Below are 16590 nucleotides of genomic sequence, written 5' to 3' on the forward strand. Positions count from 1 at the left end.
TTCACTTTTGTCAGCCACTTCTGAGTGTTTTGCGAAACATATGGCTTAGACGGTGCCTAGTCTTTATTAGGCACCAAAGCTTCCATTTTCCTTTCTCTTGCTAAGCTTGCCTGTCTGCTAGGATGCCTTACCTTAAGTGAAAGAAGACGTGAAACTTCATGAAGACCTCCCCACTTCTCCAATGCATGCCCAATATCATAGCGGCCTGCAAGAAAGTATATTTTGATTAAGATATTTTACAAGTGCGTACTTGCTGAAGAACTATTTAGACATTTACATGCTCTGATGGTGTTCCACATCAGGATCACTCTAGCATATCTACACTTCATTTCGTGTGTATAAAAGGATTACAAATAAGAGTTCGTCAAACTTTTTAATGCATAAGAACAAGCTAGACCAGCTAGTGCAAAAGTTGAGTCTTTTCCTGGTTATAAGTAAATTCTAAAACATTATCACTGAAATGACAAGAAATCAAGATGAAATGTACTTTTTACACCTGCTTGCTCAAAAGCTTTTCTGCTGGGCACGAATGATGGGTCCATTCCCCAACTCTTTTGCAATCAACTTATCTGTAGAATTAGACATTAATCCAGCACACAGATTCCAATAGAGAAGTCAAGGACACTGTTGCAAGTATGTCAAGGTCTAGAATTCTAACCCTTTAATTTCGATTCTGCAACCCTTACACACTAAATTGTATTTCCCTCTGAATGAATTAAAATCGCCTTCAACCTGCTCAAAGCTACTATCTTGTTCAAGTACTTCACACGAGTAAAGTACAACACGTGCATGAAGTACCATATATAGTACCCTTGCATCCAGCAATAAGATTTGTACATATAAGACAAACATGGACACAATTACTTTACTTTTTGATATCTCACCATTAATTGTTAGTGCGAAAACAGAAGTTTGTACCTGAAGATTGCGAACTTTATTGTTCTCGCGTGACAGAATCTTGCTGATAGCTAAGTTCGGAACCATCCTGCACCAGTTAAAAGGAAATAAAGAGAGTTTTGTTGATGTTGGATCCAAAATATAAAACCTTTCTTATGTACAGTGTGTACATAGAAGACGTCTTTCAGAGGAAACATATAAAAATTTCCTCTCTTTTTATTATCCTGTAATATGCCAATCTTCATTCCATTACTACTACTATTGTCACTCTCTCTCCCTGTCTCTCTTTCTCCCCACATGCACAGTTGCATGAATTTCCTCATTTTTCCACTCTAGTTTGATAGTTAAATGAGGTAAGTGTTCAAAAACAACAGGGGGTTCAAAAACAACAGGGGCCGTTGTTTTATAATTAAATACAGAATAATCATTTGCATGGGCTAAGCACCATGGTTCTAACTAAAAAAGCATTGGGGCTCTAACTCAGAATGATCCATCCTCTTTGCAGACCTTATCATACTCAATGGATCCAACCTCTTTATTTGAAAGCCTACAACCTTAGACTCCTTGTAGATGTGAACTGTTTCAGTTCGTTTTAGTGATTATAATAGATAGCTAAGCTTTCATGATTCCTTAATCTCAAAAGAACAAAATCATGGATGAGAAAAAGAAAGAGATACTGCAATCACTTTTATTCTCCCTTTTAGATGTCATTAAGCTAAATAACATACCAAGTGAAACCATATCCTTCTAGACTCATATTTGTAAAAATACCTAGACCATGCAGAGTATTCAGAAGATCTCTTTTTCTCTTGCTAATTAGAACTTTTTAAGCTAACAATTTTCTCAAGGTTGCCAAATTCTGTAGTCTGTGCTTAAAACTATAAACTATCATACTCTTCTCAACAATGATCCTATGTTGACTTCTGTTCTAATATGGGGTGGGGTGGAAAGAGAGGACCAAGAGAGGAAAATTTGAATCTAGAGACCTTGCAATGAAGAAAGTTTAATTTCTTTCAAGACAGCAGTTTCTAGTGCCTAAATTTCTACTCCTGTGAGGTTTAGCATATTTTCTTCTTGTTGCTTAGTATTCTTATATGTATTGCAAAACTGAAGCTTTCAATAAATTCAATTTGTCCAGGAATGAATAGCACTCTATTTACAGAGAAAATATCACTTATCACATGATGATCCAGTTATTGTATGGTTCAAGATCAATTAAAACATGGACAATGATTTCAGGTTACTGAAAAGGACATGCACAAAATATATTAGTTTACCTACTATTCTCCAGGATTCAGAGGTCACCACTGAAAGCTTTTGTTACCTACTCAGGGAATCTCCCATACTCGGTCACAATATTCCAAACTTCACACACTGGAGCTTTTACAGTGATGCTAGCAATAACACAACGGTGAACACCTCCATTTTCTTTCACAAGAAGACCAAATGATGGGTTAGACAGCTTTCTCAGACATGGCTTTCACAGGTAAATGCAAGGTTTCCTAAAGAGTCATCAGTTGCCAAAAGTCCATCAAATCTACGGAGATGAACTTCATCTACCATACATGGCTTATCAAGCTTGCATACTTTACCAAATACTGCCCAGTTACTGTTAACTCACTTGTTGCTGGAGATAAGGGGCTCAAGGTAGCCTTGACTAATTTCTTTTAATTCTCCAGTGGAAAAATCACTCTAGTCAAGCGTAACACCACTGACATCTGAACTTGTGGAAGTAAGGGAGTCTGCTAATGTTGTAACTGGAGGAGCTTCATCAGTCAATGAATTCTGGCTGTTCTTGAAACTACTTTCAGCTTTGCTACCCAAGGCTTGAAGATTCACTGGAAGATCTAAACTGATGATTCTCTCCAAGAAAATTGCAGGAAAATTGAATGTTGGTGTGTGACATTTAGCTCATAACTCAAAGTAGTCTTTGAGGACCTGCCAAGTCCACAAAGAGGATATTATGAACCAAAGGAAAAAAAATATTGTCTGCATCATTTGTGTGACTGAAAGAGAAGCTGATCACCTTTAGACATCATTTGCTTAAAGCTTATCTAAATAAACTTTTTAGTTGTAATTGTATCAGTTGTTTGCCTATTCTGACTAGCGACGAAGTGATTTTATTAGTTACATTTTGCCTATACTAAGTGAAAAAGCCCTTGATGATTTACCATTGCAGTATCATGCATAAACCAAGCCATCCAAAACAGGACCTCATACAACTGTGTGACCCAACTGTAGCATAATTGAAGAGCAAAGAAAGAATTTTGTCATTCTTTTCTAGAGCAAATTATCCGGATGGTCACTGAACTTTTAGAACCGTTGAGTTTTGGCCACGAAACTATCTAAAGTTTAGATTTCGGGTCATTCCGTTAGATTTAATCATTAACTATGCCCTTTTCTTGTCTTGTGAATCATGCAAGCACTCAGATCTGTCATGTTTAACGATGAAATCTAATGGAATGCCCCAAAATCTAAACTTTAGATAGTTCAATGGCCAAAACCAGACTTTTAATAGTTCAATAGTCAAAACTCAACGATTCTAAAAAGTTTGGTGGCCATCCAGATAATTTGCTCTTCTTCCTATGATTAGCAGACAATCTGGATATCTTGTGATAAAGAAATCATCTCTCATATTGAAATAAAGGCCAGTCCTTGTGGTAATCATTTTATTTATCAGTTTCTTATAATGGTAAAAGATGGAGTTGTAATGAAAAAATAAGATAAAAATAAAAAAGACTCGTAAATATGATATATTTGTCTCTGCATAAGAAGATTAAGATGCAAGTTTACATGACAACAACAACAGAAGTGCGTAAAGTTAAAACAATTATTAGATGTGATCATCCAGATCAGTCATGAAGTTCAAATTGTTAATGCTGCAAACAGTATTATGTGATGTCAATGGTTTGTTATGCAACATTCATGGTAAAAGTACAAGATTTGCATCAAAGAACACTTATTCTGGATCAAGCCACCATCATCTTGCAACTGTAAAAAGGAAGCAAGAAAGGAAGTAAATATGATTACATCGCAAGCAAGATGTAGAGGATGACCAAAATTTCAGGGCATGTTTGTCCATGTCAAGGTGGCATTTAAAGATGCTTATCAATGCTATGTAAAGGTAAACAATATCATTTTCATTGAATAAAGACTCCAAAAGAAGAGGCTGCATTTTTATGCAAGAGTACCATGGGATTCATTCATCATTATGATATTATTTTAATAATTTTTGCAATGACCACCTTGATGTTAAATATATTACAAAGTTTTTTTTTTGTTGTTGGGGGCCAGATAATCCTTGCCTTCATGAAGTTCGTATGACTTTATGCTCCTTCATTCAGTTTCAATCTTTTGCACCATTTTTTTGGAGTGAATATGAGAATAGTCATTGGCGTCCCTCAGCTAAGGTTCATTAATCAATTATTTAGCACAGTTTGAGGTACATGTTTGCCAATTAGATGCAAATACAGCATGGATTGCCAAAAATGTTAAGAACCAAATGATACTTTGAGTCTGTAATCATCCTTAGAAACACAATCACCAGGAAGGAGGTGCAAAATATGTTACCACAAAATTTACCTTTTACCAGATTTGACAGATCATTTTCCTTCAAACTTCTTGAAATCACCATCAACCATGAAAAACTGGAGTTCACAATCATTTGCCTAAATAAAAGTCAGTTGCATATAGTTAAAAACTGAGATAAAGTTATCACACAAGTATGCCTAATTACAGTTACCTACTCTACCAGAAAGGACAAGCAGATAAATTCTTGGAAAAGTCTTGTTTGTCCTTAAAAGTAGTGGAAATACCAGTTCTGCCTTGCCTTCCTGTTAACTTCTCAACTAAGGGAAGGTGCAAACGAATTGAGTTTCTTAGAAGCATTGCTCGTCAGGAAATGAAAATAATAGGAAAGGAAGATGGATATGATAGGAGCTCTTTTGTTATTAGAATTTCTCCTGCATAATATCAGTAATAAAATGATGGAATATAGAAGGATAGGACAGCTCTAAAATCTTATGCATCATAACTAATATCATGGAGCTCCTTGAATGGTCAAAATATTTTCAAGATCCCTCAGGATCAAACCTTGTATAGTCACCTTTACCCTACTCATATCTTTATCAAAGTTCAATACTTAAACATTCTTCACTTGGAGAAAGTTTCAATGTAACAGATGCAAAAGCAAATTGCAGCTCATATAGTAGACTGAAAAAATGCAGTTATGGCATATTGAGTAACATAAGGCAAATCTATGATTGGAGATGGTTTTCAAATTTAGTTCCCATCTGTTGCTTAATACAAATTTTGGTATCTTTAACTGGACATCTAAAATGGATGCCATCGTGTAGTTCAACATGCTTACTGAATTTTGAAACTCTTGGAGATCCAACACAACCCAAGCTTCTACGTGCCAATAAACAGCTCGTTGCAAGCCTTTCTGCTCCAACCAAATACATCCAGGATGTGGACAAGGAATTCTCCTGCTGACAAATGGTTATGAATAAAAAGAATCAATTAATTAATACAATCACATTTACAGGATACTAGTAGCACATGAAGCATACCATAATGTGATTGAACATTAAAATATCCATCATTTCCCAAGAGGCTGTAAGTGATATTACAGAAAATAATAATCAAATTGAATATGACCCATAGAAAATGTTGATGGAGTATAAGGTACATATTAACAGAGGTTGAAAGAGCAAAAGGATTGCAATTTTTGATTATATGACAAGAATCAGAGGAAGCTTCTAATGCTCAAGGCAATGGAACATTTAAGGGCAACAAGAGACAATTCTAAAGCATTATCATAATGCATATCTAATTCCTGCAAAGCAATTTCATCTAGTGAAGTTTTTTAGTGCAACATTGTCGAAGGAAGTAAACTCTAATTACACTATATCTCCATTGATAGATTCTTGAACAACAACAGTCCAACGAAACCATTAAAGCTTAAAAGGACATTTGTAATATGAGCAATGCCATAAATCATCCGGACATATGAGACAAACACATGCTAGGATTGATTGGGGCCCTTTAAATTTATGCTTCCTCAAAATTCCAAATAAATTCTGGAAAGATTTTCATGGAATATAATGAACAAGGTAGCTGTCTACCATTTTTTTTCCTGATATAGCATGACGTTCCATTACTACATTAAATGGTCCATTGCTTGGTGACTTGTACTACTAAGTCAGAATCATCTCAATCCTCTAGAGGCAAAAGATTTCAAAACGAAATGCTGTGCATACAAATAGTCCCTCACTCATATCCCAATATTCTGAGACGAAAAAGTGAAGTACTATCATTAACTTTATATTGTGTATTTCTGCATTCTAAAGCATTTAAGTTTTTATGAATCACACCTTTTCTGAAACAATAGAAACAAGCCTAATTTCCAGTTATTCTTCAATTACAAGCCAACCAAGCTCTTTGTAATTGTGAACTGCTGTTGCAGAGTACATTCTTTTTCACTTCTCCTCTAAGGATAGCAAATTATGCCAGTGAAGAGATTGTAGCATCCTTAACCAAGAAATAAAAAAAGAACCATAGAAATGCAAGTCCAGTAGCAGCATTACCAAAAGCTTAAAATTACTCAAAGTTTGCCATCAATTGGAAGGGGAAAAAAAGTGTGTATGAGTTTACATACCCACAAGATTGGGAATGAAATCAGCAAGCTGCTTATAGTCGGTAAGGGCGTCCCAAACAGAATCCCATCTACATTAACAACTACCTCAGCCTCCATTCTACTTTCCCACCATGACATCACCTAAACTACACAATGGACTTTTCTCTCCACCTATTCTTCCTCTGAATTATGCTTTTTATGTTGTTTTACTATGACTATCATTTGGAATATGACCATTGGACCTCTATTTTGGTTTGTCAGTGATGGAACACAAGGCAACACACTTCTTTTGTAGACAGGATTTGAGCCCGTATATTATGCTCCTCGGTTTGCTTTCAAGACTGCCATTGAGAGTCTATGCTACATGAATCGAGGTTGAAGCTTTGCTGGTAGCCTTGATCATGGAGTGAAGTTGTCAGTTTGAAATATAGTAGCACCTGTTCCCGCTGATTTTCATTGGTTAACCATATGAAATCTAGCGGCACCTGTGGCCAGCTGAAGTCCCACACCCTAGTGCCTATTGTTTGCCATATGGAGTCCCATAACAGAAGTTAGTAGTGTTTGGAACTGAAATAAAGACATTTTGAATCAATTCTTTTGTACAAATTTGACACAGTAGCATACTCCATATGATGCCAGACTGTGGTTTCCAGTATGCCTAAGTTATTATATGGAGTAATGTAGAATAGATTAGCTGCTCTTTATTATACAATTGCCCTACACAAACATCATACCTTAAAATGTTCTCAACTAAGGGATAAAGATCACAAAACATGACAAACTAAACTATAATCCAATTTTCTGTAAATGAATTAATTTGACATCCATAACATCAATAGGAAATAGCAGATCTTCACCTAAGGTGGGATCAAGATTCAATGAACTACAAGACAATAAAAAAAATTAATGGAAACTATGCATGCAGTCCCCACAAAGAATTACAGAAATGCAACAATCCATCTTCCAAAATCATATCCATCAAATTTTCAACTACACAAACACTTAATAGATGGTAGAAACTCCATTCTGCAAACAAAAACATCAAACACTTAATAAGCAAACCTTGCTGCACTTAGATTGAAAACATAAAATCCACACAAGAAACGCGCGAACATTTCTGTACAGTGAGGCCTATTAAATGAGAAGTGCTAAAAGGAATAAATGTGCACCTCACAGCATTCGTGGTGCTAAAAATTCCTGTCACACCCCACCCTTTCCTGGACCGGGGCCTCAACAATTGCTCCGTGTTCAATTACACGAAACAATATAGAAACTGAAACAACAAATATAGTCAATAGTCCAGCAAGTAATCTTGACGACACCAATTTAAAGGGAAAAATCTCCTCCGCCACGAGCTGCCCACCTGCAATTTCTCTAATAACCACTCAGGCCCCTGATCATTCCTCCTCCCATAATCCCTGCAAGCCGCCCCACCATTGATTTCAATTACCACTAGCTCCCCAAACCACACACATCCTAACTTCCCTTCCCCCAGCAGGGTTGCGGAATACACCAAGCATTCGTAGATGAACCACCGCCAACTCCATCCAACCCCATCACTGGCAAAATGGATGCTCAGTCAATACTTTTCCAACTTGGAATGCATACACAAGTATAAATGCATCGAACCAGGTGAAATTAAGAATTAAAGTACACGATTTTCTGAAATGAGAGCGAGAGAGAGTGAGAGAAAACTGACCTTGAGAGAAGAGAACGGGAGTTTGTTTGTGCTGGAGAAAGAGACGTTTGGGAGTTGATTTGGCGGGATAAGCTAGTTACCTGTCAGCATGCGTCAGGAGAGGAGCGTAACCATTTTGGGTTAATTCCAAATAAACCCCCTTGATGTTTAATTGAATCAATTCACCCCTTGTGCAATTATAAATTTCTCCATTAGGTATAATTTGGGGGAATAGCACAATTTCGGCTTGAATTTGGCACGTGCAATGCACATGGTTTCATGAGTAAACCGACAAATCCACCCCCATGCTATATAAAATTTCACAAAAAATTTTAAACAATCTTTTAAACTAATAAAAGAAGTCAAGATGTGCTAATATAACAACTTTTAAACTTATGAAATGAAATATGAAGTACGATGTATTTAATAATTACATTTTTTGAAATTATGACAAACATGATGAGATTAGTAGTCATAAGCTGATATATGGTAAAATTACATTCAACTATGATTAACTAAAAGCCTCAAAAAATTAGCGGGAGTGATTAGATCGTTTTGAAAATTTTTTATCAAGGGCTAGTAATTAAAAAATTTTGGTAATTGAGGACATAGGGGTAATTTGATTAATTCACAAAATCATATGCATTGTACATGCTTAATTTAGTTTGAAATTAGACTGTTGATCCAATTATACTTGAGTGAATGAAAAAACTATGATAGCACAAGGAGTGAATTAATTCAATTAAACATTTAGGGGCCTATGTGATTTTTTTTTTGTCAAATAGGGGCTATGTGATGAGGATGCATTTTTCGATGGGATTTATTGAAAACAACCCTTGTTCTTTTAATGAGAAGCAGTATTATGACACTGTACTGTGCGGTCCCATTGGGTTTCTGTATTTGTTATAGTATTTAGTGTACCATTGCAGTAGATTGTACATGAAATATTTTATTTATATAAAACTAATTTTTTAATTAATATGATTTTGTAGGACAAAATCACATGAAATATGATTTTTAATTAATATGATTTTGTTAGAAAATCGTTTGGACCAATTTTATGCAAAATGCATAAAATATAACTTTGTATATATATTGTGTAATTTATTTTTAATAATATGTAACAATAGAATACAATTTTGTAAGATTCACACATGGTGTGAAAAGTGATGTACAAAATATAATTTGAACCATATTTTTTTTGGTCAAATTTTGGTCATAAATCTTCAGGGTGCCCCTCCTCCGATTTTGTATATCAAATAGTATATTAAAAAAAAAACAAATATCACATGCGATGGTAAGAGATCAGAACAGTGCCCGCCCCAAGTCCACAAAATGAGGTTGAGACAACTTTGGCTAACTATGACTTTGACAGAGCTATGATATTTTGTGTCTAAGCCTCTTGTTCTTTCGCAGTCACTTCTTTTACGTAAAGTATAGTTTCAAGAGTAAATTTTATGCATGTTGATAGTGTATATATTATCAACGTTGAATTTATGATATATGTGTAAAAATTAAATTTTAAATTTAAATTTTATATAATTGTCATTCATTCAAAATTGACAGTGTATATATTGTCAGTGTAAAAAAGATTAATTATAATTTAAATACTAAAATTTCCTTGCCGCATCTTGATACTTAGTGCAAAATTGATTGAATTTAGCCAAAATATCTGCACAATTACTACATTCACATTAAGGTGACATTTAGGGGTGTTTGATAAGTGGGTTTCATGCTTCAGAGTTAATTTCCAAAATAATATAATTATGAAAATTATTCCCTGATGTAAAACTTTCTCAAAACTATTCCTCAATTTAATACTCGTGAGTTGCAGACTTGCAGCAAGTGAACAAAAATATAAATTATATTTCAAAGGGTTAATTACATTTACCTCCTCTAAGGTTTGACCATATTACCAATCAATCCCTGTATTTTGTCCAAATAACGGTCTCACCCTTTGAATGATCAAACATTTAACAAAAACCCCCTTAATGCCGAAAATGCCCTTATTGAGGCCATGTTGCATTAAAAAAAGAACATATTTTTATTTTATTAACCTTGAAGCAATTCAAAAAAATTGAAAAACGTTTTTGCTTATTATTTTATAAAAAACCATATCTTTGCTTCCATAAATAATTTTGAATCAATAATTATTTTAAATCTTAAAAATGAATATTAAAAATTAGATAAAATTGAAAGAAAAATAAAAAAGAAGCAATTATTTTAAATCCTCAAGTATGGTTTGAATTTGTGGTTCAAGGCATGTTGCGGAGAGCACAAGGGTTTTCTTCAATTTGAACCATACTTCAGGAATTAAAATAATTTTTTTTTTTTATTTTTCTTTCAATTTATCTCATTTTTAATATTCATTTTAAGGTTTAAAATAATTATTGATTCAAAACTATTTATGGAAGCAAAGATATGGTTTTTATAAAATAATAAGCAAAAATTTTTTCTATTTTTTTGGATTGTTTCAAGGTTAATAAAATAAAAATATGTTCTTTTTTTAATGCAACATGGTCTCAATAAGGGCATTTTCGGCATTAAGGGGGTTTTTGTTAAATGTTTGATCATTCAAAGGGTGAGACCGTTATTTGGACAAATTATAGGGATTGATTGGTAATATGATCAAACCTCAGGGGAGGTAAATGTAATTAACCCTATTTCAAAAGTTTGTAATTACAAGGACATGTTGACACAACATTTCCTCTACCTTTTCTAATTTAATACCTTGTTGTCTAACCTCTGTGCTTTCTAACTTTATCCCACTACAAGTTTTTTCATCTGCTCATTACTCTTGAATATTTCTTGTCCTCCACTTTTGAACGTCTCTCACCTTTTTTTTGGGTTTATTCTAACTCAAACAAACATTCTCTTCCACCTCTCCATTCTCAATTGGTTATGCTTCTAGCTGAAGTACTAGTACTTGGTAAAATGCATAAGTTATTATCACATAATTACTAATGTGATTATTACACTATTTTATTGTTAAATTACGATATACTCAAGATGATTGCAATAATGGAGAAGTGAGATTTGAGGGATATTAGTTTTGGGGATTTAGCTGAATACAAAGCTTGGTTTGGGTGTGGGGAAAGTTAAATTGTTTCTTATGAAGATTTGCTTAATAAATTTTTTCTAACGAGAAAATCTCAAATTTTTTGAATAGTTAAATCCAACCAAAGGAGAACATAAAAAAAAATTGTGAAACATAGGTAAAGGGATAGAAGATAATGATGGCTATGGTTTGTGAGGAACAATAAAGTGCTAAGTTTGGTGTTTATAGTTTGTTAAACAAACCACGAGGAGCATTAGATTAAGGAATAGTTTTAGAAAAGTGTTATACTGGAAAATAGTTTTGATTATAACATTATTTTGGAAATTCATTCCAGACTTCACACCTAACCATAGTGATACTTATCGTTTGGGAGTTTCTTTTTTCCCAAAATAATACTCTTTTAAAAACTATTCCCAAAGTGATTCAATTCCAAAATTTATCTCCAATGATGCATTTTTTAGTTTATTTCCAAAATACTATTTTTTTTGGAAAAATATACCCAAACCGATCGAATTTCAGATTTTATTGCTTTTCTAATTTTTTATTTACCACGGTGAAAAAATTAAAGCAGGCTCTACTTTCTTTTTCTAATCTTTTATTTGCCAAGGTGGAGAAAATATATTATACCAATTTGATATATGTGAGATAAAAAAAATGATTATAGAAATATGTTCAGAAAAAACATAAAAAATTCTCATTAGAAAACTGCAATCCAAACAATGTCTAATAACTTTGAACAAAAGGGAAGCCATGTTAAATAAAGAAAGAAGTAGCTGCTCCAAGTGTTAAAATCAAACAAGACAATGAGAGGTTGTGTGCAGTGGTAAGTAGTAGTGTTTTGATTATGTCAATTCGCTTTTATGCACAGAATTTGGCAAAGATTTCCGGTGCATTGCTGTACGTTTTGCTTAGTTAGTTGTTATTGCTATATTCCCATGTTTTGGTCTGAAAATTTTTTTGAGTACATATCATGTTGTCATAAAACTTCATCCAACTTCGGATTTGACTTTGAACCAAGACAAATTACTTTAATACTTTTTGGTCCTTCACTGCAAAACTACATAATTAGTCATTATCTTGGCCACTATGCCATGAGCCTTTGATTTAGCTATTAGAGTTTAAAACTGTGAGTGCAAGAGATCCTGGGTTGAAGTGTCATTATATTTGAATTTTTTATTTCTTCTTCCATTATTTGTAAATTTATTCATATTATTATTTAGTTGTGTATTACTCTGATCATTATATGTTCCTTTAATTTTTGTTAAAGCAAAAAATGGAAAAAAAGCCAATAGCACAAACTATCAAGCTTCTTTTCTAAAGACCAAGGAAGGAAGAAGAAATGCTTCTATTGGTAAACTCCGACAAACTTCACCGTGATAGAACGGTTATTTGGCGTATTTTGCACTACTATCTTGTCCTAATTTTGACTATTTATGGTACTAAGAATTGGAATTTCACTCATATTCGATATTTGTGTGAATTGTAGGTGGTAGGCATGAAAAATGATCTCGCGGGGTGAATTTCCAGAAGACTTACCGTTCCAAGGCGTGGCCACGCCTTGGAAGGTGGACGAAACCGAAAGACGGACCGTGGTCCACGTGAACCCGGAGCGTGGGATCAGAACTCTGGGGACAACACTAGGCTTTGCACCAGACGTTTCCTTCTTTGACTCTTCTTGGGCGGCGGCTATAAAGAAGGGAGGAAGCAGGATTCACACATCATCAAGACCTTAGCTTTAATTCTCCTTGTCTACTTTTTGTCAGACGCTTTCCGTCGTTTCTTTTTTGTTTTTTCTTCGGCAGCAAATTAGATAGCTAGATTGACATTGAATCAAAAAACAGTAGCTTTAGTTTTCTCTTTCCCAGGCGCTAGACGTCGCTTTCCTCTTCTTACTTTCAACTTTTCCGCTGGACAATTCATTCGTAGATTTGGCTTTGTAATTGGGACTCCGAAGCAGGGACGAAGGCAGGGCCTTTTCGGTTGTTATTGCAGTTAATTTCCCTTTCCCAATTCCTTGACAAATAATTGAATGAATTCAATTAAATCACGAGGGATTGAAATGATGAGAAGCGGCTAATTTCCCCCTCTACCCAAAAGGTTGACACAAGGGCGCGGTCCATAATATCTGTGAGATCTAATCAAGCTTTCATTATTTCCTCCAATTTTGTTGCTATTCGTGCGTTTCCTGAATTAATTGTTCATGGGTATTTGATTAATTGAATATCAACGGCCGGGTATTTGATTTAATTTAATAGCCTACTGCCACGTTAATTAAATAGAATCCGTAATTGTTCATTTAATTGACACCCCGTGGCAACCACCATAATTGGTTTTATGATGGGGAAACGCAGGATCTAGCTTAAATAAACCCTCTTAACGCGTTTATTGGTTAGGGTTGGGTTCTTCTAGCTTTAATGCAATTGGGTAATTAAATTCCTACGGTCGTACCTAGGGTTGTTATCTGGTTAGGGAAGCAGTCAATGGTCGTACCTTGACTGTCGAAAAGGTAAGGAAGAACTGGTTGTCAGAGCTTATTGATAACTATAACCAACCTAGTGATAAATGGATGAAATATCTTTGCATCGATGATCATTTAATTGGACCGTGCCTGCGCAGTTGATCCTTTGGGTAGAACTTTTGTTAATTGCTATTTTCAGTGAATTGTGCTTTGTGAGTTAGTTTTAAATTTTGTTTGTTTTATTTTATTTTATTTTTATTTGCCTCCCATTGAAAATCCCCCAATTTCGTTCTACTAATTTGGAAAGAAATAATTTCCTACCTGCTCCCTGTGGAATCGACCCTACTTGCCATTGTACGCAAAATTAGTATTTTTATAGACAAATCCGGTATATCGGATCAAGCAAACTCTTCGGGAACAGGGTGAATCAAGTAACCCATTGCACACCTAGGGTCCCTGCTCCAGTACTTGGATTTGTTCTATAATTATTTAATTGAGGTGGTAATTAGGACTTTTTAGTAATTATTATTGCACAGGTTCGGCACCTGTCACACCGCTAAGCTCTGTAAAACTTCTTACAATGTCATGAAATCATACTTATCAGTTGCAACTTTTTCCAACAAGCTGTCTAAAAAAAGGGTTGTGGGGAAGGAAAATTATTTGTGCTGGGTATCATTTTTTCAGTTAATTATTTTAGCTTACAAATATGAAAAATTTATTTAGCTAAAAAAATAAGCCTTAAGTAGATAGTTACTTTGAGGGTAAAAAATAAAAAAGACCCCTGTAGTAAATCTAGTATACAGAAAAACCCCTCTTGATTTCAAAACGTATAATACGACATCTTATATTTTGAATTAAATTGTAAAGATGACAAACTCTATTAAAATTAACGGAGACAGACGAAATGACAAAAATGTTCTAATATAACTAAACAAAAGGCAGCTCAATAAAATCAGTTGTTTCATTATCTAGAGAAAGAGAATTGTGGATTAAGGGGTAGAACAGGTATATTTGTTAAAAATTAGGTATAAAAAATTTGTTTTTAGGTTCTAATAATGAAATGACAAAAATGTCCTAATATAACTAAGCAAAAGGCAGCTCAATAAAATCAATTGTTTCACTATCTAGAGAAAGAAAATTGTGGATTAAGGGGTAGAACATATATATTTGTTAAAAATTAGGTATAAAAAATTTGTTTTTAGGTTCCAATAAGTCATTTATGTTATTTTTAACGGATTCCATAACCTTTATAATTTAATTTAAAATATGAGGTATCATTTTGTACGTTTTGAAATCACAAGAGTTTTTTTTTAACACAAGAGTTTTTTTTTTAACCCTTACTTTATTGATTTTATGAAACTATTAAGGTTAAAGTAACTAAAATAAATATCCTTTATTTAAATGTGAGACCATCGGTTGACAAAACCATTTACCCATGGATTAAATTAGATGGAATAGGCGCGATGTTATGGTAGTTTGATTACCAATTTGAAATGGGAAAAAAATGAATAACCAAAATACAATGATGAGTATATGAAAGTCAAGCGACAAGTTGCCAAAAAGAGAACGCATTGGACATTAATGATTAATCAATAAATAATAACCAAAAAAAATTTGCTTAGGGATCAAATTACTTTCATGAGTGCCTCAAGAATCCATATAGAAATTAACTTCGATGTTTGTGGAACCATTGGCCTAATGTCTTTCAGGCGAATGAGCATGTTTGAATTACTATTTTTTTTTAAGTTTTTGTAAAAAATTATATTGTAATGATTTGATGTATATGAGGGTGAAAAGGTGATTAAAAAATAGATTCATGGAAAACATACAAATTTTTTTGATAAAAATTGCAATACAAATGAACTTTAAATTTTACTTAGACATGAACTATCCTTTCTAGAAAACTTGTACTTGGCAAGGGGCTCGAGCTGGGAAGTATGTACTTAACACCAGCTGGATTCGGATTTAGATGATGGATTAAAATCCAAGAACCAATTTAGGTGGACTAATCGGAAAAACAATTAGGGATATTATGATTAGCTTTACAAAACACAACGACTATGAAAGTAAAGTATAAATAGGATGAGAAAATGGCCTATTTTTTATTTTAATTCTTTTCTTTCCCTTCATTTGATATACTTCACAACAATAATATCTCACAAAATAATCTTTCAATTTTCTCTTGCAAACAATACCGTTCTTGTAATTTTCATCTGTTATTGTGAAACTTTTTAGCTGTTAATTGTTAAATATTTTACAATTTTTAAGATATACAAAGAGCTAGAATTGATTGTAGATTTTAGTTTTAATTTGAATTTTTTTTCAATTTTTGCATTGGACTAGCAATAATGCAAGATGATGTTTATACGCAAAGCCAAAGAAATTTTCTTTTGTTTGTTCCCTTCTTGTAGAGGGGGAATAGAATAAAGCAAAAGTTGTTTATATGCAAAGCCAAAGAAATTTTCTTTTGCTTGTTCCCTTTTTGTAGAGGGAGAATTTTATTGTAGAGTTGGAATCAAAAAAGCAAAAGTTGTCTCTCTTCGCGGATAGCATCTCCTTCTCTTAAAGATTTTTAAAAAAGCAAAAGTTGTCTCTCTACGCGGATAGCATCTCCTTCTCTTAAGATAAAGCAGTTTCCGTTGGTAGAGGAGGAATAAAAAAAAGAAAAAGAAAAGGCAAAAGTAGATAATACGTCCTTGTCTTCACATAAATCAGTTTCCATTGGCAGAGGGGATTAGAAATCTTCACATAAATCAGTTTCCATTGGTAGAGGGGGAATTAGAAAAAGTAAAAGTTGTCTTCAGAATCAGGGAATAAAAAAAAGCAATAGTTGTCTCTCTATAGAAGAGCCTTTAGAATTT

General features: G+C 33.7%; 1 pseudogene; it reads right to left on the reverse strand.

Moving 5' to 3' along the window:
• Positions 1–504: 504 nt before the first annotated feature.
• On the reverse strand, positions 505–8092 carry LOC113752121 (annotated as a pseudogene).
• Positions 8093–16590: the final 8498 nt, after the last annotated feature.

Source organism: Coffea eugenioides, chromosome 11 (assembly GCF_003713205.1).
Source record: "Coffea eugenioides isolate CCC68of chromosome 11, Ceug_1.0, whole genome shotgun sequence".
NCBI classification, from domain to species: domain Eukaryota; kingdom Viridiplantae; phylum Streptophyta; class Magnoliopsida; order Gentianales; family Rubiaceae; genus Coffea; species Coffea eugenioides.